We start from the raw sequence: 27,435 nt of genomic DNA on the forward strand, positions 1-27,435 counted from the left end.
TTTCTCGACACCCAACGCAAAACTTTAATCAAACGTTGTATCTGTTTTCAGCTTAAGAGTTTTATGAAACCAAAAGGATTTCTTAGGATTTTAGCACTTGGTATGACATCCTTTGTTATCCTTTACAGCTTTTAGCCTTTTTGGCAAAGATTTAACTAAGTATTCGGGGCAAGATATCGGAATTTTTCCCCATTCTTCTTGCAAGGCATATTTCAGGGTTCCTATACTTTAGATGTTATAAATTCTTATATTTGTCTCCAAAATACTCCATAAATTGCCTATAAGATTCAAATCTGGGGATCGGGGAGGTGTTTGAATCACTTTTGGACAGTTACATAGCATCCATTTTCGAAAAATATGTGATTTGTGCTCGGGGTCATATATTGATTAAATTGGAATGTTGTCCCAAATCCCATTTTTCAGCGCCTACATTTCAAATTATCCTTTCAGAATGTTTAAATACACTCATACCTTTTTATACGGCCCCTCTTTTTACGGCAATTCTCTATAACGGCCTGTTTAAATTATGGAACACCTTCGCTTGCTTTACGTCGCTTTGTGCCTCGTTATACGGCCAGAAGAAATCGTTAATTTACCGTTTTGCTATGAATTGTAAACAAACAAAAGCATATTAGGTATGTATATCCGTGAATAACGGACGAAGAACTATTGCAATTGGAATCAGTACAGGAATTGAGAACGCAGAAAGGGTGACTCCTACAACAAAGCAGTTAACATCCAAACAGTTGACTGAAGTGCTTAATCATTTCGAACTGCTGAAAACAAATTTTTTTTACAAGGCCATGAAAGGCTTTATCCTTTCGATTTTTTTGGAACCCCGCTCAAAAAGTCGATTTGTAGATCCCTACAAAACAACAAACATTTCCAAAACGTTGTAAAATAAAATTCACGAAATATTAATCTACAGTTGGAGTCAATGTCGAAATCTACACTGCACTGATGGGAAGTAAAATCCTTTTGTAAGGTGAATCAAAACCTGTTGCGGAGGAAGTAAACTCTGTTGCGTGCATCGGCGGTGTTTAGACTGCAACAGCTGGGACGGCCGGAAGTCAAGTTTCTCACTTAAATTTACAACCTGTCGCTTGCCAAACACATCGTTCCCGAAGTCTGGAAAATAGGCCAGCTACTGAAGCCCGAAAAGGATCCCAGCAAAGGTGAATCTTACAAACCGATTTCGCTTTTGTCGCCCGTAGCAAGGACCCTTGTGGCTATAGTTCTTCCATCCAGTTGCCGATCAATAGCATAGGATCCGTAAGCAGCACAACAACTGCGCTGAAGGCCATCTCCATATTAGCAGAGGACTCACTCAGAGCAAGCCGTGCTCATAATCTAGAAAGAGAAGTCTAACGTTACAAGAGAGAACCTCTAGATCAACAAGCCTTTCAACCAGGTCTAAGTAGCATTCACACGAATGCAGTCGCAGATGCAGTAAACAGTTGTGGTGTGAATGCGGTCCTTGGAGAACATCTACCATCTATCGCAGCTGAGAAGCGCCAGCTGTCAGGACAAACCAGATTAGTTTTGGGTCAATACGCTCGGGATGGTGCAGACGTCAAAATTCCTATAGGGCAAGTACTGATGACACCGTGGAAAACATCTGCCCAGCATACAGCACAGGCACCCACGACACACTGCTCCTTTTCAATTGCCCTACCAATCCTGCTAAGAAACTTAAGTTTGCAGCTTTGTGGTTACAAACCATTAGATTAAGCAGAAAAATGAGAATAGAAACATATTAACTACTGTTACAACAACGAGAAGAAACTGCAATTATAGATGTAAACTTTATGATGATTAATAAATTATAGTTATTTCATTAATTCCTTTGAATTAATAAAATAAAAAGATGAAAATCATTTTTCAATACAGCATTTTCCATTTTCCAAACAAGACGTGAAAATTACATGCCAAAGGGTTGGTGAAAATTACATACCAAAGATTAGTGAAAATGCTATTCTTGGGAATTGGTTAAGATGGCATGCCAAAGGATTGGTATAGATGACATGCCAAAGAATTGTTGAAGATGCCATTCCATCGAGTTAGTAAAGATGACATGCTTAGGATCTGAAAATGAATTTCATCTTTTGGGGGTCACGCTCTTGTAAAAAGAATGAGTGAAGATGCTGAAAAAATGACATTCCATTTCACTTGCACCCATTCTTGAATAGCATCTTTGGCATCGAACATTTTGCTGGGGTTTTGCACACGAACGCTGGAAGACGACGGCGAGTGATCACAAACACCTGTTGGTACTGGACTATTTAGTTTCACAAATTTTGAATATGTAACGGAATTTAGTTCAGATCTGTATATAGCTTCCATATATTTTCGGTCGCATAAATGTATTCGATGCCAAACAAGATATGTATGTCCAATGTCGATTAAATTTTTAATATATGACGAAATTTGGTCTAGAAATAAATGTGCCAAATTATATCGAAATTGTTTGTTCAGATTTAGATATATGTAGCTATACCCAGCAAAATTTTATGGAAGTGGTTCCATGAGATGCCATGATTTCACTGGATCTTTTGCATTGGTTCAAATGAAGTCGTGAAAGATCCGATCTTTTCATCAGCATTTGAACCCATTCGAAGGAAGTCGTGAAAGATCCGATCGTGTCATGAGCATTTGAACCAATTCAAAGGAAGTCGTGATAGATCCGATATTTTACTTAGCATTTGAACCCATTCCATCGATCCAATAGATATGGATTTTGTGTTTTTATTTTTACACATGTATATATTCTTTTATTTATCTAAATATGTACGTTTAAAGCAATGTAAGATTTATTATGCTCGGAAGTCCCAATCATTGAGCTAAAAGTAGAGTCGGACTGCACTCTTTGGTATTAGTCGTGTTCCTTTACGTACCTGAGGTTACCAGTTTTTACCCGCAAAGTGTTTCCTTACTTTTAAAAGCATACAATTTATATGAGAGCAGATAACCACTTTTACCATTTTTGCAAAAATTACCATTTTTAAAAGTAAAGAAACAGACCAATTATAAAAGTTTCCTTGCCTGCTCTAGAGAACCCTGCTCAACAAGTCGATTTGTAGATCCCCACAAAACAACAAACGTTTCCAAAACGTTGTAAAATAAAATTCACGAAATAGTAATCTGCAGTTGGAGTCAATGTCGAAATCTGCATTGCACTGATGGGAAGTAAAATCCTTTTGTAAGATGAATCAAAACCCGTTGCGGAGGAAGTAAACTCTGTTGCGTGCAGCGACGGTGTTTAGACTGCAACAGCTGGGACGGCCGGAAGTCAAGTTTCTCACTTAAATTTACAACCTGTCGCTTGCCAAACACATCGTTCCCGAAGTCTGGAAAATAGACCAGCTACTGAAGCCCGAAAATGATGCCAGCAAAGGTGAACCTTACAGACCGATTTCGCTTTTGTCGCCCGTAGCAAGGACCCTTGTGGCTATAGTTCTTCCAGCATCAGAAATAACTTTCCAGTTGCCGATCATTAGCTTAGGATCCGTAAGCAGCACAACAACTGCGCTGAAGGCCATCTCCATCTCCATATTAGCAGAGGACTCATTCAGAGCAAGCCGTGCTCATAATCTAGAAAGAGAAGTCTAACGTTACAAGAGAGAACCTCTAGATCAACAAGCCTTTCAACCAGGTTTAAGTAGCATTCACACGAATGCAGTCGCAGATGCAGTAAACAGTTATCGTGTGAATGCGGTCCTTGGAGAAAATCCACCATCTATCGCAGCTGAGAAGCGCTAGCTGTCAGGACAAACCAGAGTAGTTTTGGGTCAATACGCTCGGGATGGTGCAGCCGTCAAAATTCCTATAGGGCAAGTACTGATGACACCGTGGAAAACTTCTGCCCAGCATACAGCACAGGCCCCCACGACACACTGCTTCTTTTCAATTGCCCTACCAATCCTGCTAAGAAACTTAAGTTTGCAGCTTTGTGGTTACAAACCATATAAACAGCGAAATAGCCACATTCTTACGACTGATAGACCTAGAAGCAGATTAAGCAGAAAAATGAGAATACAAACATATTAACTACTGTTACAACAACGAGAACAAACTGCAATTATAGATGTAAACTTTATGATGATAAATAAATTATAGTTATTTCATTAATTCCTTTGAATTAATAAAATAAAAAAAAAATGAAAATCATTTTTCAATACAGCATTTTCCATTTTCCGAACAAGACGTGAAAATTACATGCCAAAGGGTTGGTGAAAATGACATGCCAAAGATTATTGAAAATGCTATTCTTGGGAATTGGTTAAGATGACATGCCAAAGGATTGGTATAGATGCCATGCCAAAGAATTGTTGGAGATGCAATTCCATCGAGTTAGTAAAGATGACATGCTTAGGATCTGAAAATGAATTGCATCTTTTGGGGGTCACGCTCTTTTAAAAAGAATGAGTGAAGATGCTGAAAAAATGACATTCCATTTCACTTGCACCCATTCTTGAATAGCATCTTTGGCATCGAACATTTTGCTGGGTATATATTTATTTAGAATTATGATGCAAAGATGCAAAGTAGGTTGGCGTAGGTGGCCAAATAACGGAGATATAGCAATAGTCGGTAAAACATTCCATTTTTCAATTTTTTGTTCGAAATCGCGCTACAGGTCGCAATTTTGATCGCCCATTTTGGGAGTTAATGGGGGTCCCACAGAGGAAGAAGCCTATTGATTTTGATTATGGTCGGATATTATTCAGGGGGTCGGAATTGGCAAAAACTTATTTGGAGAAAAGGTCAACGTTTTATTTCAAAGCCAATAGCTCTGTTTCTTTAAGAGGTATATCAAAAGCAAAATCTGGCAAGGAAAGTAGAAAATATCACCTTTACAACGATGTCGTAGGTGGTCAAACAGCAGAGATATCGCAATAGTCGGTATGCAACCCATTTTCCAATTTTTTTTTGTAATCGCGGTACAGGTCGCAATTTTGATCGGATCGTCAGGAATTTTTTGGGAGTTGATGCGGGCCTCACAGCGGAAGAAGCCTATTAAGTTTGGTGATGGTCGGATAGTATTCAGGAGTCGGATTAAGCAAAAAGCTTATGTGGAGAAAAGTCGACGTTTTTTCTTATGCGAATATCTCCGCTTCTAGTAGGAGTATTCCAAAAGGAAAGCCCGCCAATGGAAGAAGAAGCCTATTGATTTTGGTGATAGTCGGATAATATTTAGGGGTCGGAATGGGGAAAAACTCATGTGGAGACAAATTCAAAATTTTATTCTTTGTGAATATATCGATTTCTAGTAGGGGTATTTCAACGGCAAAGCCTGTCAATGGAAGAAGAAAATATTACCTGTACATTGGTGTAAAGTAGGTTGGCGAAGGGAGATCAAGGGATGGTCACGAAATTTTGGTTGCTTATGGGGGTCCCAGATAAAAAGAGACATATTATGTTTGGTGGCAGTCGGATTATATTTCCTAAAAGAAATGTTTACCAGTGAAAAGCTTATGCACAGGGGTAGCAAAGACATAGAACATAAATACTAGAAAATATGCATAATCCCAGCAAAAAAAGTCATTACCAAATAATGACTTTATTCAGTAAATTGTTGCAGTTGTAACTACTTACAAATATACCGTAAAAGTCATTATTTTTACATGGGGATGTCATAGACAGGAAGTACTTCCTTAAATATGTTTTTTAAGTACATACTTAACCACATACCGGCAGTCGAAAAGAAGCTAAAAAGCATAGTTCTATTTTTAGAAAAAATTGAGGTGAAATTATATTCAAATTCAACACTATACATTTTTTCTTTTTTTTTTTTCTTTTTCATTCGACACATCTAGTTTTGAACACACGAACTTCTGATTTGTAGTCAAACACACTACACACTAGGCCACTCGCTCGAACAGCAAGGGTTGGTTAAACTCATCCATGTACATCAACATTTTTTTGTAATTTTGTAAACAAAAAACACACATGCCGACGCTGAGCTTTGAACACACAACTCTAGAATTTGTAGTCGGACACACTAGCTCTGTGCCACCATACTCATTACTTAGTAAGTAAGTAGTAAGTAAGGATGTAACTAGTTATGTGTTAACTGTTATATATGTACTGTGTGATAATGCGGAGGGTAATGAGTACTCATTACCTGGTAATGCAGAAAGTAATGACATGTGCCTACCAAATTTTTGCTGGGATGATTTTTTGAAGCATCAGCAAAAAGTGTTGATCAATCGGCGTACTGTGTGATAAAGCTATGTACATGTATGTATATACATATATCACATGAATTTTTGGGGAACATCCACACCGGATATTTTGAAGAGTAACTCGTCACCTTATTTTTAAAATCAATGATATTGTTGTGGATACATTCATATATGATAGATGACATTTTAGGTATACGTTTTGATGAAAAAAACGTATTACATATTCACAGTTTTCATACTGGTTAACTCTAAAATATTGTTTTATTCGAATAACAAAACCGAGTTTTAGAAAATTCAATCGGAACAAGTTTAATGATGTGTGCTGTGCCATTGGGTACAGCAAGTGAGCGTTAAGCGACATCGCATCTCTGCTGTTGCTGTTCTGCAGTAACATAGCGTTGACTTCCATTTTTTCTTTCTGCAAACAGAATAATCGAATTTTCTTTTGGTCTTTACTGTATGTATGTATATCTAGATCAAGGTCTCATAATGATTTGTTGTTTAATTTGTATGCTAATGATAATTGGTTTTAATTAAGTTGAGATCCTGACCGAGATCATAATTTTCAATTTAATTGAAAAGATGCTTTGATAGTGCATTGCACACATTCTGCAGATATTATTCATTTGTTTAATTTTACATACATATTTTTCGCTGAAGTTCATACGACAACTGAAATTAACGGTCGATATATTTGAATGTGAATAAATTCGGTAACAATTGGATAACGATTTTGTTTCTAAATGTTTGTTATACGCCAAGGTTATTACGGAAAGATAAATTGGCCACACCCACGTTTTTAAATATATTACATCTACAAAACTACTGAACCGATTTTCATGAAATGTACAGGGAAAGTGCGCCATATATTTTGTTGAATTTCAGAGGGGCAGGGTACCACCTCCCTTTTGCAGACAATATTAAAAGTTGCCACATCATTAAAGTAGAAAATTATTTTGATGAATTTTGGAGAGAGAATTTTGAGGGTTTGCCGTGGGTACCTTTCCCTCGTCCTTTTTTAAACGCTATACAAACGCATTTTACATTTAACATGATTTATAAAACATGCATCTTTTAAGTTGTCAATTCCATACAATATCTGTCAAATAAATGACATGAACTACCAAAACATCTGTTTTAAGTGCAAGTGTAAAATGCGTTTATGCAAAACTTATGACCACATCGATTTGAGCATTAATTTTGGGAGACAATGGGGTTGGGCTACCACCCTAGGTACTTATTTGGTGTCAAAATACCCTACCACTTTCGAAACTACAGAACCCTCTTTTCATAAAATTTTCAGAAAATCTTCTGAAATGTCCTGTGGTGAAATAGGCTATATATTTGTTGATGAATTTCGGAGGGTCCTATTCCTTTATGATCGCCATGCTTGCTAAACATATGAACGCATCGGTTTGCAAATTAATTTGTGAGACAACGGTGGTTGTGCCCTCTGATCAATTGTTTTTAGTTGGGACCCAAAGTCCCGACCAAGCCACTTTTTTTACCCTCCACCTTAACATTATTGATCAGCATCAAATTCTAATTCATTATAACCAAGTCCGTCTGTCCGTCTGTTGAAATCAAGATACAGATATAGGAATATTTAAGATAGAGCTTTATAATCATAATATATGAATGAGCTAAGCTATTATAAGAGCTACAGTGAGTGTCAAAAATATTCGGTTTTCAATTTCACCAATAATAACACCTCAGTATTTTAGAAACCCATGTCCAATATCCAAAAAACCAAATACTTAAAAAATGTTGGTCCTGTGGCAATTAAAAAATGTATGTAACATGGATCCATGGCAACCCTATAAGCTAGAATAACAAAGAAAACGTTGTTTTCCATGCGTCAAAAATATTCGGTTTTTGTAACTTTTGTTAAATATTTTGCCAAAAAACAGGTCATTATCGAAGTTTTTCTGCAATATTAGTATACATTTTAATAATTATGTACAGAATCATTGTTCCTATGCTCAAAAATATTATATTTTATAGCAAATTATTAAAATTTAGCGCCAAAGACCTCTTGGCAAATTTTATCTTGTTTTTAGAACTTTTTTGACAATATGTCACAGTTAATATATAGTCAAAACAATGAATATGTTAATAATATTTTTGGGCGTATCAATTATCAAATAATTCACAACTACAGTGAATGTTATGAAATTCAGTGATATCACTTCGGTAAGACCAAAAGAAAGAAAATACAATCGGAAAACCTTAGAAATATCATAACATCATAACATTTTCAAATATCTTGTTATAGTTTTCAAAAATAAGCAAAAATCCATTGTCTACTTACAAAGATGTAAATATACTAAGATGGGAAAAGTCAATTGTTAACATTTGTCAATAGATGGAGTTAAGCTCTGTTGTTACGATATCATAACAACATTCTGTTAAGTAGTTAACAATTTCAGGCGTTTTCAACCGCTTGGTTCATATTCAGTGAACTAGAAACTGCTATGGAATACAATCTTAAGTCCAACTTTTTGCTTTCCTACAATTCGTATAAGCCGAAATGCGATTTAATGGAGTTTTTAACATTAACATACCCCTGTTGTTGATAAAATGTTTACATACTTTGTTTCATAAACATATTTCCATTATGCACCTTTTCCAGTCTTTACAATTCTATGTCTTTGCTACTTATCACAAAGAATTTCTGAAGGCCGAGAACTAATGCTAGTTAGTCTATCCATCAAGAAATTCTAGCACCTAATCGCGGTTATGTAAATGACAAATTCTGTCGCCAAATCCCGCATCTGTCAAAAAAACCCTTAGGCAAAATGTGCCTCATCGGAATAAAGGTTTTAGGGCCAAAGTGTGTTTGGAACAAATCTGTTTCAGAAAACTTGGAGTCGACTTAGCTATGTCCGTTCGTCTGGGTAGCTGCCAGGAGAGCACGATAATTCATTCTCAAACAGATCAACCGATTCGGTCCAAAATTTGGCCATCGTGATATTTTGTCCAAATTTTGATCAACTTCGAATATGGGCCATAACGATCTACTCTTTCGGCAAGCTTCCGCAGAGTATTTCAAAAATTTTCAGCGAAGTGCAGTTTAAGACATCTCTGGATAAGCTGTGTAAGCTTAAGACCTCAATGGTCATGGCTTCTTTATGCTAATAATTTAGTTATAAGTAAAAATATGAAATAAATAAATTAATAAATAAAAAGAACTCTCTGGAAACGCTTTGCTGTTTTGCAACAAGTGTTTTCGGGGCCCCTATTACTACAGTACACGTTTTTCAGAGGCAAGTCTATACTTTCAGAGAAAATGGCACGAAAGCGGTAAAGATCATGTGTAGTAGCTAGTGCGCACGACAACTTTTGAACCGGATACTGCGTTGGTCCAAACTTTGTTTATCGCAATATTTCAGCGAGCCTCAAATTTCAAGAATTTTAGCTAAAGTGGTATGCGCGAGTTTTCTTGAACGTAGACACAGATTTGGTCCAAACTTTGGGTTTAGTAATATTTTTCCAAATTTAGTTTTTGCTCGAAAATTGTCCTCACAAACCTTCAAAATAGTTGTTTAGGGTATATTTGAGGATCTTTAAAATTTTTACTGAAGGTATTCCTTGTGTTTAGAGCGGTATTATGTTTTTCGTGTGTAAGTCCATATTTCCTGACATAAGGATCCAAAAGGTGAAAATTATACTGTGGCGAACTGAAATGACTGGTGGGCGCAATATCTTTTAAAAGGAATGACTTCCAAAATAAGATCTTCTCCCAAAATGAACTATGTCGGCCCGGTCCATTTCTCCATATCTCGTCCGCAACATTGTGATCAATGATACAAATCCATATTTTGTTTGCAAGTTCATACGTCCGAAAATGGCTTAAAAAATGCAAAAAAAACTCTTATTGTTCTCATGCAATTTTAATAGGAAAGAAGTGCTTTTTTGATGTTTTCAAAATTATTTTTTTATTTTCCGTGGATATTTCAAAAGTGAGTTCCGTACATTTCCGTGTTAAGATGTATATGATCTAAATGTTTGGGGTCTCCTCTGTTCGCAAAGCCATAAAACAGTTGCGGAAACGTGCGGTCTTCCGAGAAATTCAATTTTTTGTCAAATGACTTCGGAAATTTAATTTAATTGCATTTTCCAAAGTGGAAGGTAAACGCGACAATGAACGCCATTGTTGACTGTGTTTTGAAGAAATGGACTCACTAATTCTAACAAATAATGATTTCTGTTAAATTAAGAATCCTCTCGCAATTTTTCATAGTTTTGAATTGTAAATGTTGGTGATTTATATATAGTGCAACATTTTTGGATGCTGTGGTACAAGTACCAACATACGTTTAAAATTGTAATGCAGTTCCAACCTGAACTTCTGAGAGACATTATTAATAAAATTAATGGTGCAGACCTGATAAATAGACCAATAAACATTATAGATACAAATGAAAACAAAAAATTATTGATATTCGACTCCTTAATGGATGTGTAGGGTTGTGGGGCTTCAACCAGAAGTGGACCTATGTTGACAGATTTTATGTGAGGAGGATGTTTATTTGCTAATATCTTAAAATTTACATTTGTATCAAAATCGGTAGCAATTTTTGTCTTCAGCATTTAAAATACCTAACATGAAGGCACCCGTCATATAAGGGCTATACCAAAAACGCGTATCTACGATGCTAATATTTCGCACAGTGGCCAAAATACAACCAAATACATTGGAAAATGTGTCTGTAACATTTAAAATGGGTCCCATCCACCGGTACCGTTCAATATGGGCTATACCTAAACGCGAACCTATATTGAAAATATTTTGTACATAAGTTTTCTATCCGCTGAAAACTGAATATACCAATTTGCAGCAAAATCGATTGAAAAATGAATGTAAAACGTAAAAACGGCAGCCGGCGTTACATAAACGCTAGGGGAAACCGCGGGCCTATGTGGCCCAATTTGAGCCCCACACTAACCACTAATATAAGAGACATTTTTGCAAAATTTTAGGAATCTACACCCTTTCCTTTAAAAGTTATTGGTAAAGTTCCGCTAAAGTGCTCGTATTTCGCACTGTGAGATGCCGGCAACCTTGACACTCAGTTGTCGGAGACCCAGGTTCGAATCCCAGCCTGGCTCATGCTGAAATTATTTTTTATTTTTGCCTTATTAAGGCGAAGGTCATTTATAGTGATATTAAATTAATTCTCTTTCGAGTTGAGCTGCTAGGCCTTTAGAGATACATTGAAAAATTAGGAGTCTACCGAAGTCCCACGCATTCATCCATTACGCTACGTTTCACGGGTGGTTAAGCCGATCTTCAGGCGTATTGAATGTTGTTTTTGTGGCAGACGAAGGTTGCCGGCGTCTTAGCGTTCTGAGCCACCATCAACTTGTCAAAACTTTAGTAGACAATAATTGATGATCAAAAATCTTCTGATATAGGAGAGCAATTACTAATGACGTAGGAATAAAACTTACCATAGTATTTGTGAACATTGAAAAATGGGATTACCAAGCAGGACTATAGGAAAAGTTTGGAGTTTCAATTAACTGACATAATTTCGCATATGCATTTATCTAATGAAGTGCGATATACAGTCGAAATCGCTTATAACGTCATATCGGTTATAACGGCGATATCCTAAAGTCCCAAATCTCTGGGGCCCTTTATAGCCCTATCGCTTATAACGACATATCGGTTATAGCGACAAATTCCGTCGGTCCCTTGACCGACGTTATAAGCGATTTCGACTGTATATGTATACTAGTTCCCAAGCTTTGCCTTCGTCTGCCACAAAAACAAAATTCAATACGCCTGAAGATCGGCTTAACCACCTGTGAAACGTAGCGTAATGGTTGAATGCGTGGGACTTCGGTAGAATCCTAATTTTTCAATGTATATAATAGGTCTAATAAGATCAACTCGAAAGAGAATTAATTTAATATCACTATATATGACCTTCGCCTTAATAAGGCAAAAATAAAAAAGATTTTTTGGCAAACGTTTGGCGTGCGTTATGGTCAATGACACACTCAGGCACACACACACATGTGATTGCTTAACAACCCTATAAGTTAGCATCAGCATACCACAGTGAATTTTATCAACCATCAAACGTTTTTGATTTATTCACATGTGTTTAGTACTATTCCGTTTTCTATCTGCTCTTGTGGAGTTGAGTACTTTTCGCTTTTCGTTTTGTTCGCACTGACGAATGTAAACAAAACGAAACTAAACAGCGAGCTCGGCCAACATTTGTTTTGTTCCTATGGAAAATACGAAACGATTGGAAATGTTATTTAAAGTATTTTTACGTACGCTGATTAAAAGTGATCATTATATTTAACTTAACTCTAAACATTTTCATTTTTAAAGCCTCAGAATTTGTTTAATCTCCTTTCAATATCCAACCTTTAGAAAATATAGAAAATTCACAAATTAATATTGTATTAGTAATAAAGTAATTTATGAAATGCAAGCTCCTAAACTATATCAATGTATAGTTCTAACGAAGTCTTCCTCTTCTTGGATGTATGGTTATTGCCATCTCATTCCTACGCACCAACAGTGAACCTAATATCAAATTTCAGAACAGACTGACATGCTATTAAGGAATATTTATAGCTTATCTATCGATGTGTTACAAACGGTAATGGTAATGACGTTCAATGTATGGACCAGATCGGTTACCAGCAAAAAAAGTCCTCCCAAAATCATGGGTTTCGTAAGGGATTTTTGGCAGCCGTAACTACTCTGAAACCACCTTTCTTCCCCATTATTTTTACAAGGGCATGTCGCACTCAGTTTGTAGTTATTTTAAGACCACTAGAATAACTAGTTATTCTGTGGTCACTAGAAGTTGAAAAGGAAGGTGAAAAAAATTCTATTTTTAGACAAAAAATTCTATTTTTTGATGTAGAGAATTTGTTTTTAATTTCATCACACATCTTACTTTTATTTTACTTTATTTTATTTCGCTGTCTGCCCGAATTGAACCCACGAACCCTCTGATTTCTAGCCAAAGACACTATGCCACGCACAGAACTTAAATGTGCAGCGCACATGTGCACCACGAACTGTTATTTTTTAATTAAAAAAAAAACTCGCGTGCCGACGGTGAGCGTTGAACACACAAGCCTAGGATTTATAGTCGGACACACACTCACTGTGCCACCGTCGTCATTACTTAGTGAGGAGTAAAGTAAGTAGGTTTACCTTGTAAATTTTTTAAGAAGTAACCCATTACTTTTCAGATTACTTGTAATGCGAAAAGAAGCTTGTTTACATTACTTTGTAAAGGGTTACGTAATGACTACCGGATCCAAATTTTTGCTGGGTTGCTTAGTTCGAGAGTTAAGGGGTCGATTATGGATAGCAACCCAACTCCAGTTGCGTTGTCGACAACAAAATTAATAAAATAAATGTACATTTCCTTATTGATATACGCACTTTTTTACAATTAAATTAATAGCTAAAGCTTCGAAACACTGGTATTGAATTAATTTGACATAAGTTTCTGTCATTTCACTTGTTTCAATTGTATGATTTTCTCTTCTGGCAACGTAACTACAGTTGAGTTGCTATCCATAATCGACCCCTAAGGCATGTTTACACTTCCGTCTGAATTGGCCTAGGTTGCTCAAACGGAATACTCGCCACATTGCCAGTTTTGCCGAAGAAACAGGCAACATTTGCTTGAAAGTGCTTTTTCCATGAAAAGCTTTGTTGTTGTTTCGGGCTCATATCCATAAATCCGTAATTCATCACCTACGAGTATGTCGTCGGCTTATAAACGTCTCCTGTAGTACCGCAATCGTATTTATTCAAAATTTCTTTGCACCAATCGACACGAGTCTTTGTCAAACTGTGCTGGATCCAACGAGAATATTGGAATTGACAGTTAAAATAAACTAGATTTCGTAAGCGTTAACATGCCTTTATCGTACGCACTATTTTATCCAACAATTTTGAGCTTTTGTGGCGGAGGTACCGAAGGATTGGATCGATAAGGCTAATCTTCGAACATACATTATTATGATGTACAAAATTTGAACCCAATAGGGTACAACGTTCGATATTGTCGAACAAACAGACGGACATGTTTAATCGACTCCAAATTGCCTCATAAGGATTTCGTCCAAACATCTTTGGTGCCACAATGTTGCTGCGTAGACATACATAGGACCAGGAACGAATATCCATGATATGTATAGTGGAATGAACTTCAATGTACTGTAAGGGCAAGTCATGCGGTTGCGTTCTGTTTTGTAGTTATTCGTTTGTATCTTTTTATACTGGCCTTCTAAGCCGAAGTGTTTCCGTTCCACCTGGTCGGTGTTAAATTCATGGTCATTTGCCGTGAGTTCCTCCGCACTTTTAGTCCACATTTGCCTTTTAGTGCTTAAATGTCCCACTTTGCCCACCAGGGGACGAAGTTCTTTAACTTTTCTAGGAGCACTTTTATTGATGAATCCAATTACAAAGTTTTCTTCTTGGAACCACATGGGCTGAAATCGAGAAATGAATCCTCACTTTCTGCATCCGCGCTGTCTACTGATGGGACATTCGGAGTTCAACCAACTTCATCAAATTCATCGATTCCAGGCACTTGCGATATGGCAGCCATTCTATACTCCGGATCTGTGAAGAATATTACATGGGTGAATGTTGCAAAAAAAAGACTAGTTTTTGGGGTCGAAAACGGCAAAGTGCGAAAATGGCTTTAAATAACTATTTTTCGTTTGATACTGTTGTATAAGACTGTTTTATGCATTAATTAGCGGGGGGCATGTATATTTATGGATTTTAAGAAATTTTTCAAAGCACGGGAATGGCGGTAGTCGCACGGGAATGATATTTAAATATTAAATTTTGTAAGATTCATTTGTCCTTTCATTGTTTTAATTAACTACAGCCTTGACTTTGAAATTGGTCTATTTGGATATAGCTCCCAAATACAATTTAACATATTCACAGTGGTGTAGGGTATCATATAGTGGGGCCCGGTCGACACGATCCTTTCCTTATTGACTATTTATTTTTCCTCTGCATTTCAACTTTTTCTTTATGGTTCCATGTTGTATTTGATGGTTTGTTTAAAAATCCTATGATAGGTTTATTTAATAATTATAATAGATTGAATAATCTCGAATTTACATTAATTATACGCACGGTAATGATGGAAACGTGAGTTTTCTTGGATTTAAATGTGCAAATATAAACACTGAACACTTCAACAGCTCTAACACAACTGACTACATTTTTCACTTCTGTCGATTATCATTAAAACTAACGGGAATTGTCGTTACTTTGACAGATTACTTATAAACAAAAAAACCAGTTTAAAGCATTATTGTCTTAATAAAAACATTAACGCACGGGAATGACGAAAAAATTGGGACACGACTAAAATGTCTCAAAAACATAATTTAAAAAATAAAATTATATTTATGAAATCAAAATTGACTTGGTTTATTCTTCTAGAATAACTCGGCGTACTTCATTTATATAATATACAGTCAACCATAAAAGACTACATACACCCTATTAATCGCGGGTTTTAAGGGTAAGGCAGCATTTTTATGAAAATCCAAGTACATAGTTATATTTCATATCCTTAATAAACAATATTACACGCAGAAAAATATATGTTAGAAAAATATGTTTGGATCCAAACAAATATTTGTTTGGGACTGATTGCAAACACATATATGTTTGGATCCAAACATAATTTGTTTGTGTCCAAACAAATATATGTTTGTAACATTTTGTAACATATCTCAATTTAATATGTTTGGGTACCAACATATTTTTTATGTTAGAACACATTTTTTATGGGTGGAGAGAATTTTTGTCAAAGAGAGTAAGAACAGGGCTCTCGCAGCTGCCTTAATAACAAACCACACACACACAACAACTACCGCTGTCGCAACAATTGTTGTTAGCTAACTGACAAACCGACAAACCAAACAACTACAGTGCGTTTGGTGTCGAAAAAACAAAGTTCGTATATTCAAATACTTCGCAACTACAAATTTGTAATTTCTTTAATATAAAGGCAACATCTAATATCTAAAACTGGCGGTGTACATATAATTCATATTGTTCTGCAATGACTACAAGACGATAACAACTACAGTGAAAATCTTTAGAAAAAATGGTAAGTTACAATATTGCAAAATAAAAGAATAAAAGTATCAGGACACAGATCAGATCAAAAGGCACATAACAAACCCCTGGATCAAAAAACAGCTTTGGCAGCACACTGTGCCGTAACAAACCACACACCCGACTTCAATAACATTAAAATATTAACTCAAGAGACTAATTATCATAAACGTTATACTCTTGAGATGTTACACATCATAAACACTCCGAATGATATACGACTAAACTATAAAACAGATACAGACAATTGTGCTCAAATGTATAGGCACACAGTCAACAAATACAGATATGACAAACGTCAGTTGAAGAAAGTACTTGGAACAGATAAACCAGAACTCTCTTTCAAGTAATTTTGTTGTCAATAAGTTTTTAAATAATCTCTGTTAACACAATTATTATTTGTAGTTCCCTGAAGATGATTGGAGACTCCAATCGAAATATTGGAAAATAAAGAAATTATATAAAAATCAACACCCGATTTTTATTTTCAAAAAGCCTGTAGCCGAACAATACCAATAATAATGAATTAATAAATAAATAAAAAATAAATCTCTCCGAAAAACCAGTTTTTTTGCTTTATGAAAGACGTTATGTTTGGGACTGCTTGCAAACAAATATATGTTTGCTGCAAAATATGTTTGGGACATATGTTAGAGAGGCCATTTTTTTCTGTGTGTAGATACCACAAAAATATATACCATAATACGAATAACGGTAAATTCTATAAAAATTAAAAAAAAAAAAAACAAGTAAAAAGTCGTTAAGTTCGGCCAGGCCGAACTTTTTATACCCTCCACCATAAAATAGTCTTAATTAAAATGAAATAATTAGGGTCCTTTCACAATTTTGGGTGGAACAACTTTTCGACAATGGATAGATTCCTACTGCCTCCCAATATTGCTTAAATTACACGGTGAACACAAATGTTGGGGCAGAGATAAAAACCCCGAAGGACAGATGCGCCGTGAGTCGAACTTCCGCGTTAAGGCGTGAAGAAGTTTTTGCAAGAGACCCTGTAAGCCATCATGAATTAGCATTATATCATTGTTTGTTGTTTTTGTAGAGCACTTAAGCAACAGTGAAAAAAGATATAACGCTAATTCCTGATGGCCCACAGGGTCTCTAACAAAAATTTCATCACGCCATAACGCGGAAGTTCGACTCACGGTGCATCTGTCCTTCGGGGTTTATAATATACTCACCAAGGCCTTTCTTCCCCAAGAGGAATTTTCCGTGCCTCAGACTTTCACCTCAATTTTGTTGCACAGTGTTATCTAATCTAATCTAAAAAATGGGTTCAGCTAGGTGAAAGGGGCTATATCAAAGAGTCAACCGATCTTTAAATTTTTTGCGGGAAAAGTTTTATAGCTACAGGGAACTTCAAGAGTCAAATTGAGGGTAGTTTCATCAAAACAATGTAGACCCTCAAAAATGGACCCATGTTGACAAATTTTAGTGAAGAAATTTCGTGACCACTGAAAATTCCCGAAAATCGGCAGGTCCGGTTTATGGGGGGTATACCAAAACATGGACCTACATATGTATATTGACGATTATTTTTGAATAGACAAAATTGTAGCTAAAATTCTCAAAATACCGATCATTGCAGCTAGTTCGGTTAAAAATTGCAGCTAAAATTCTCAAAATACCGAAAATCGGGAGGTACCGTTATATGGGGGCTCGGTTAAAAATTGTAACTAAAATGCTCAAAATACCGAAAATCGGGAGGTACGGTTATAAGGGGGCAATACCAAAACATGGACCTATGTTGACGATGTTTGGTGGAGATATTTCATGACCACTGAGAACCTCAAATGTCAAATTACAGCTTTTTCGGTTAAAAACTGTAGCTAAAATTCTCAAAATACCGAAAATCGGGAGGTACTGATACATGGGTGCTATACCAAAACATGGACCTATGTTGACGATGTTTGGTGGAGATGTTTTATGACCACTGAGAACTTCAAATGTCAAATTACAGCTATTTCGGTTAAAAACTGTAGCTAAAATTCTCAAAATACCGAAAATCGGGAGGTACCGCTATATGGGGGCTATACCAAAACATGGACCTATATTGACGATGTTTCCTGGAGATGTTTCATGACCACTGAGAACCTCAAATGTCACATTACAGCTAGTTCGGTTAAAAATTGTAACTAAAATACTCAAAATACCGAAAATCGGGAGGTACGGTTATAAGGGGGCCATACCAAAACATGGACCTATGTTGACGATGTTTGGTAGAGATGTTTCATGGCCACTGAGAACCTCAAATGTCAACTTGCAGATAGTTCGGTTACAAATTGTGGCTATAATTCTCAAAATACCGAAAATCGGGAGGTACCGTTATATGGGGGCTATACCAAAACATGGACCTATGTTGACGATGTGTGGTGGAGATATTTCATGACCACTGAGAACCTCAAATGGCAAATTACAGCTAGCTCGGTTAAAAATTGTAGCTAAAATTCTCAAAATACCGAAAATCGGGAGGTACCGATATATGGGGGCTATACCAAAACATGGACCTATGCCCATATCCTTTGGGATATAAGTTTGTTGATCACTATGAACCCTAAGTGCCAATTATAGCTAGTTCGGTCTGCAAATGTGGCGAATAACATCAAAATACCTCAAATCCGGAGGTACCGTTATATGGGGGCTATACCAAAGAGTGGACCGATATAGCCCATCTTCGAACTTGACCTGCCTATGGAAAAAAGACCCTCGGGTGCAAAATTTCAGCACTCTGTCTCGATTATTGCGGACGCTAGAGTGATTACAACAGACGGACAGACAGACGGACATGGCTAGATCGTCTTAGAATTTTATCCTGATCAAGAATATATATACTTTATAGGGTCGCAAATGATTAGTTCGATGTGTTACAAACGGAATGACAAACTTAATATACCCTCCATACTATGGTGGAGGGTATAAAAATAATAGGTATAAAGTGTACATACACTAGCGGTCATCTGAATAGGTTTGAATTTTTTTCCTTTTATATGTTAAGTTATCTTCTGATGTGTTCGCATTGCAGATCCATACTATTTAGTTTTTGAGAGTCCTATACTATGCCAACATTCCCAAGAAAAAACTTGACGGTGTTGCCATATTTTCGGAAAATATCCCAATTATAATAAAAAATGTACAAAAAAGTGACCAATTTTTGCGATCATCAGAATAGGTTTGAATCAAATAAAATAGAAAAATTGTACTATTCAAGCAAATATTGCGCAGTTTTTTGGTTTAGTTTAGTAAAATGGAACATTCTGATAAATCCTACAACAAATTTGACCCGCTTTAGTTGGAACGTGGTTTCAATTCTCAACATTGAAAAGTTACCAAGAACTTTCAGATAAAATCAAGAAATATTCAAACCAAAACGTTTTATAAAGTTGCTTTAAATGACTTTTTGAATTCGTTAGATCTCTTCTGAGCTTCGAAAATTGTCAGAAAGCAAATACCAAGTGTAGCCATATTATTAGGATCGATAAAATAGAAAGGTCATTGAAAATAGTTGGTATTTTAGTTCAAGTTTCATTTTTTAACTATCCTTGCAGTACAAATTTATGTGTTATGATGCTCCCAAATCCACCATAGTTGACCACATGTATCATAAATGTTCGAAAATTGGTCGGGAAGAATGTTTCATCGACGACAATAAAGTAGAAAATTGTAATTCAAATTTAAGTCAAAGGGGCATGATATCACCGACTGTTATAGTGCTGTAATACCTATATAGTCAGGTCAAAAAGTTTTTATCTGTTCACAAGCCATAAAACAAACACGAATAAGTACAAAAAAATGAACTACTGAGGTTATACAGCACTATAAAAGTCGGTGATATCATGCCCCTTTGATTTAAATTTGAATTACAATTTTCTACTTTATTGTCGTCGAAGAAACATTCTTCCAGACCAATTTTCGAACATTTATGATACATGTGGTCAACTATGGTGGATTTGTGAGCATCATAACACATAAATTTGTACTGCAAGGATAGTTAAAAAATGAAACTTGAACTAAAATACCAACTATTTTCAATGACCTTTCTATTTTATCGATCCTAATAATATAGCTACACTTGGTATTTGCTTTCTGACAATTTTCGAAGCTCAGAAGAGATCTAACGAATTCAAAAAGTCATTTAAAGCAACTTTATAAAACGTTTTGGTTTGAATATTTCTTGATTTTATCTGAAAATTCTTGGTAACTATTCAATGTTGAGAATTGAACCCACGTTCCAAATAAAGCGGGTCAAATTTGTTGTAGGATTTATCAGAATGTTTCATTTTACTAAACTAAACCAAAAAACTGCGCAATATTTGCTTGGATAGTACAATTTTTCAATTTTATTTGATTCAAACCTATTCTGATGATCGCAAAAATTGGTCACTTTTTTGTACATTTTTTATTATAATTGGGATATTTTCCGAAAATGTGGCAACACCGTCAAGTTTTTTCTTGGGAATATTGGCATAGTATAGGACTCTCAAAAACTAAATAGTATGGATCTGCAATGCGAACACATCAGAAGATACCTTAAAATATGAAAAGAAAAAAAATCAAACCTATTCAGATGACCGCTAGTGTACACCCAATGAAATATGGATATTACCGTAAAATTTATGGAATAAGCAATACAAATTTTACATTTTCTTGCTTTAGCGAATGCCTCTGGTTGTTCATGATATATTTTAGGTAAAATAGGAACATATTTGTGGATTAATTGCCGTTATTTCAGGTCAGATTTCGCGTATAGCTCGTTAAAGCGGACCCTTGCAGATTTCTTTGAGTTTTTCAGTCTGGTAGTTTATGAAACCCCAGAAAATGCAGTGGGACTAATAATTTTGAGATCCTAGAGTGTTTTGAACTTGTTTTTGTGGATAATATGTACAGTGAATCACAGTCAAAAGTATCCACTTCACTTTCTTTCATTTAACCCTTTCCGTGTCAAAAATAATTTTTGCCCATGTATGTAAAAACATTGCTAAATGTCGAATATATTCGACAAATGGACTGGGAGGGTTAAACTGCGATTTCTAAGAGTTAATTAATGATAGCGATTTCATTCTTTTTTATATTGTTATATGTATTAGTGTCTTATAGCCCGTTTCCACGGTACGTCGTTCGTTCTCTATTCGTTGTTCAACCCATAACTACAAATAAATTACTTATTTCCCCACACAAAATTCTATGAACGAACGACAATTTTTCTACGTTGTTCGATTAGAAATACTCTCTGAGCGACGAATAAGTATGTCCCATCCCTAACAAATGAGAGAATTTATCGAAAAAATTAATTATGACATGTCTAAATTCAAAATTGAAAATTTTGTTGAAAACACACAATTTTTTAGAAAAAAGGAAAAAGATGAATAAAAATTAATGAACTAAACATTTTATATAGATGCAGAAGGAAGACGGTTGTGTTTCCTTCTTCATTTCACACACATTTCTTGTCCGTTAGTTCAAAATCGGGTAAAAATCAGAAACAAAAAGGAAACAAATAACTGAAAGTCTGTATACACAAACATTGTTTTGACATGTCTCTCTCTCTTTAATTTTGAAAATAGAAACATATAAAAATATATTGAAAATACAAAATTATACAGAATTTATGGAAAAAATTAATGAAGTGTGTGTAGTTAAATATAAAAGATACATTTGAACGAAAGTCCATTGCTTTTCCTATTCATTTAATGTATATTTTATTGTTTTCGGTTCAAATTTTCGTGAAAACAAGGAAACAAAAATGAAGGAAATTTTGTTTATGTTTTTGTTAATTACGAATGGTGTCGTGGAAACGGGTTAATTCGTGTACGTCGTTCGACAGGCGAACAACGTAATTGAAACGCTCGTGTGAACATGACATTAACTTAAATATAGGGGGTTATCATGAACGGCAATTCCCCGTGAATTTTTTCACATTCTCCCTTAAGTTACAACGGCGGAAAGACGAAATTCACGGGGAAATTTCATTCATGATAACCCCCATAATAAAATAAACGAAATTCAGGTGAGTTTAGATAAAAAATAAAAATTGTTAAACAACATCGATTTCTACCTCACAGTGAAAAGTATCTACTCTAAAGCTGAAAACACATACAACGTTTGAGTGAAGTTTTGTGTCGTTTTGACCGTTTTTTCACTGTTGGGCATGATGCCGAAAAATTCAAATTCATTTGAAATATATGCCGACAAACAGATAAACGCTGGACTTTGGTATCGTCGTCGCCCTGTTGTTGTTGTTGTTGTTTTTTTCTCGACACCCAACGCAAAACTTTAATCAAACGTTGTATCTGTTTTCAGCTTAAGAGTTTTATGAAACCAAAAGGATTTCTTAGGATTTTAGCACTTGGTATGACATCCTTTGTTATCCTTTACAGCTTTTAGCCTTTTTGGCAAAGATTTAACTAAGTATTCGGGGCAAGATATCGGAATTTTTCCCCATTCTTCTTGCAAGGCATATTTCAGGGTTCCTATACTTTAGATGTTATAAATTCTTATATTTGTCTCCAAAATACTCCATAAATTGCCTATAAGATTCAAATCTGGGGATCGGGGAGGTGTTTGAATCACTTTTGGACAGTTACATAGCATCCATTTTGGAAAAATATGTGATTTGTGCTCGGGGTCATATATTGATAAAATTGGAATGTTGTCCCAAATCCCATTTTTCAGCGCCTACATTTCAAATTATCCTTTCAGAATGTTTAAATACACTCTCTATAACGGCCTGTTTAAATTATGGAACACCTTCGCTTGCTTTACGTCGCTTTGTGCCTCGTTATACGGCCAGAAGAAATCGTTAATTTACCGTTTTGCTATGAATTGTAAACAAACAAAAGCATATTAGGTATGTATATCCGTGAATAACGGACGAAGAACTATTGCAATTGGAATCAGGACAGGAATTGAGAACGCAGAAAGGGTGACTCCTACACCAAAGCAGTTAACATCCAAACAGTTGACTGAAGTGCTTAATCATTTCGAACTGCTGAAAACAAATTTTTTTTACAAGGCCATGAAAGGCTTTATCCTTTCGATTTTTTTGGAATGTAAGTGCATATTTTCTATCTTTTGAAAGTCATTTAGGACTCGGTGACCAATTTCGGGAAAATTAAGGGCGGTTTAGCCGTAATTTTTCAGGATATTCCTCTACCTTCCGTCCCAGGCCTTGGTTTGGCTGGCTTATGTGTTTCACGAAATCGATTATTTCTATATTTTCGTGACGTTTGCACATTATTTCAAATGTATTCGACTAAATATTCAAAAATAAGCAAAAATTACCTTTATTTCTGAAATATAAACATTTTTAGTCTTTTCTAGGATAGCGATTTTCCTTAGCCCTAAATTGTAATAAGTTGTTATAAAATATAATATTTTTGCACATAGGAACAAAGATTCTGTTCGCAGTTATTAAAATTTATACTAATATTGCAGAAAAAGTTCGATATTGACCGGTTTTTTGCCAAAATATTTAACAAAATTTACAAAAACCGAATATTTTTGACGCATAGAAAACAGGGTTAACAACTTCTTCTTCGTTATTCTCGCTTATAGGGTTGCCATGGATCCATGTTACATAAATTTTTTAATTGCCACAGGACCAACATTTTTTTAAGTATTTGGTTTTTTGAATATTGGTTATGGGGTTCGAAAATACTGAGCTGTTATTATTGGTGAAATTGAAAACCGAATATTTTTGACACTCACTGTACCTACTTAATTTTCAGGCTTTACTTGTTTTTATTGTTTAACATATTGATTTTTATTAAAACCATGATGTAAAAGCCATATTTTTACTTCCTTATTTTTACAATAAATCGGAACCGATCTTTTACTGTTAATATGGATATGTATGAAATGTATTGCCTCGCTTTACGGCCGACATTTTGGGAACGTATCTATGCCGTATAAAGAGGTATGAGTGTAATACATCTTATCCTTAATACCTTCGATAAAGACACGATCTTCTACACTGAAAGCACTCATACAACGCCATGCCACAACAGAGTCTCCTCTGTGCTTTGCTGTTGAAATAGTTGTATTTGCCCTATGACATATGTATGTACCTTAATTGGTCCATATGACCAAAACAGGCTGCCAATGAAAGCAATGAAGACAACAGAGAAGTGCGCAAGTAGCTGATTTTGACACTCATAAGCCACATGCTGAAAAACAAGCGTATGTGCGGCTTGCTACTCTAAAAAATAAATGCAAGTGTTGCTTGCCATTCTCAAAATATGTACGAGTGTGGCTAGCCACTCAAAAAATAAGTTGTTTAAAAATGGATATTTTTTGACACTTGCGTATGCTTTGCCAAGTAGTTTTAAATACGCAATAACAATTTCTGTCTTACTTTTTTGCTCATTGCACATCAAGTATTGTTTTCAACCCTTGTAATTCAACCGATTGTCTCGTGCTCTCCGAGAGAATGAGAGCTAAGATCACTGATTTTCAAACGTTAAAAGAACATGCAAGAACACACATAACATTCCAAGCAAATAAAGAAAAGCATACACAAACGAAACAACAACAAATAAAATTACAACTAGCTGAACCCGGTGCGCTTCGCTACCCTTTAGATTGATATTCATTTGAAATTTTACGGATTTTTTGAAATCAGAAAGAAATCAAATTCAAAAATTTAAAGTAAAGTATTTATTGTAATGCTTTAGGATATACAATGTTTTTTGTTTTTCCTTCAGGAGCGTAAACAAACAAATCGGCCGGTCTACCAACACGTGAACATGCAACGTAGAGCTGACCATGAGAAAAGCAAGAACATGCTAAATTGAGGCCGCATACACGAAGAGTCTGTCCTTGGGATTTATTTATAGTCATTGCAAATGCCAAACGTACAGGAAACTGCAATCGTTTAAAATTGAAGGGCGTTTCTGTTGCTATTAGAGGGATTCGAGGTAGAAGTACATCTGAACCTATATACTTCCCAGTAATAATCGTTGCCTCAATTAAATAGTTATGTAGTTTTTTTTACTGTTAACCTTGTACCATTGCAATGGCGAGGTGGGTCTATGTTTCTTAATAAAATAATAGGAACACCAACTTTTAGCACTAAATTATGTGGAGGAAAGCCTGAAGATCCAACGAACTTAGGAATTCAACTGGATAGTTAACCGCGTCGTCTTCAGTTGCCACAGTATCAATGGATTTGTACGTTCGTGCATTTCCTGAAATTCTATTGACTGAAATTCTTTCAATATAATTTACCAATTTGTTTTTTAGACCAATTCCCGTCACATATTCCAAATTTCATTGAAATTGGGCTTACATAGCGTGTTTGGTGCATCAAATACATGAAATCGGCCGAAAATATATATGGGAGCTATATGTAAATCTGAACAGATTTCAATATAATTTGACAAATTTTTTGTAGATCAATACACATATTTACATATTTAAATTTTCATTGAAATTGGACAAACATAAGGTGTTTATAGCATAAAATACATGAAATCGGCCAAAAATATATATTGGAGTTATATCCAAATCTGATCCGACTTCAATATAATTTGGCGAACTAATTTCTAGGATAAATTCCGTCAAAGATTCCAAATTTCGTCAAAATTGAACATACATGGCGTGTTTGGTGTAGAAAATACATGAAATCGCCCGAAAATATATATTGGCGCTACATCCCAATCTGAACCGATTTCAAAATTGTTTGGAACATTTATTTCTGCAATAAATTCCGTCACACATTCCAAATTTCATTGGAATTGGGCATACAAAACGTGTTTTATGCATCAAATGCATTAAATCGGCCGAAAATATATATCCAAATCTGAGCCGATTTCAAATTACTTCTGCAAATTTATTTTTAGACCAAATTCCGTCACACATACCAAATTTGAAGACTGTATCGATAATCGTTCGTTAGATATCAGCATACAAAGTCTACAGTTTTTGGAGGTACTTCCGATCCTGAGGCTATATCTCCAGATCGGGTCGGAATTTTTAAGATTTATATAGCCTGTGACACTTTCAGGCCATGTGGTAATATACTCTGAAAGATTCAGGAAGATCGGCTCAGCGGTTTTTGAGTCTATAAACTTCAAAGTCTATAAACTTACGTACAATATGGGTGCTATAGCCAAATCAACACCGATTTCAATACTTATTTCTACACCAAATTTAGTTACACATTGGACATACATAGCGTGTTTGGGGCATCAAATACATGAAATCGGCAGAAAATATATATAGGAGCTATATACAAATCTGAACCGATTTCAATATAATTTTGCATACTCATTTCTAAAACAAATTTAGTTACACATTCCAAATTTCATTGAAATTGGACATACATAGTGGGTTGGGTGCATCAAATACATGAAATCGGCCGAAAATATATATAGGAGTTATCTCCAAATCTGAACCGATTTCAATATAATTCGGCATACTCATTTCTACAACAAATTTAGTCACATATTCCAAATTTCATTGAAATTGGACATACATAGTGGGTTGGGTGCATCAAATACATGAAATCGGCCGAAAATATATAAGAGCTATATCCAAATCTGAACCGATTTCAAGATAATATGGCATGCTCATTTCTGCAAAAAATTTAGTCACACATTCCAAATTTCATTGGAATTGGACATACATAGTGGGTTGGGTGCATCAAATACATGAAATCGGCCGAAAATATATATAGGAGTTATCTCCAAATCTGAACCGATTTCAATATAATTCGGCATACTCATTTCTACAACAAATTTAGTCACACATTCCAAATTTCATTGAAATTGGACATACATAGTGGGTTGGGTGCATCAAATACATGAAATCGACCGAAAATATATAGGAGCTATATCCAAATCTGAACCGATTTCAAGATAATATGGCATGCTCACTTCTGCAAAAAATTTAGTCACACATTCCAAATTTCATTGGAATTGGACATACATAGTGGGTTGGGTGCATCAAATACATGAAATCGGCCGAAAATATATATAGGAGCTATATCCAAATCTGAACCGATTTCAACATAATTTGGCATACTCATTTCTGCAACAAATTTAGTCACACATTCCGAATTTCATTGAAATCGGACATATGTAGCGTGTT

This window comes from Musca autumnalis, unplaced genomic scaffold (assembly GCF_047663935.1).
Source record: "Musca autumnalis isolate F117 unplaced genomic scaffold, ASM4766393v1 scaffold_2, whole genome shotgun sequence".
NCBI lineage: Eukaryota > Metazoa > Arthropoda > Insecta > Diptera > Muscidae > Musca > Musca autumnalis.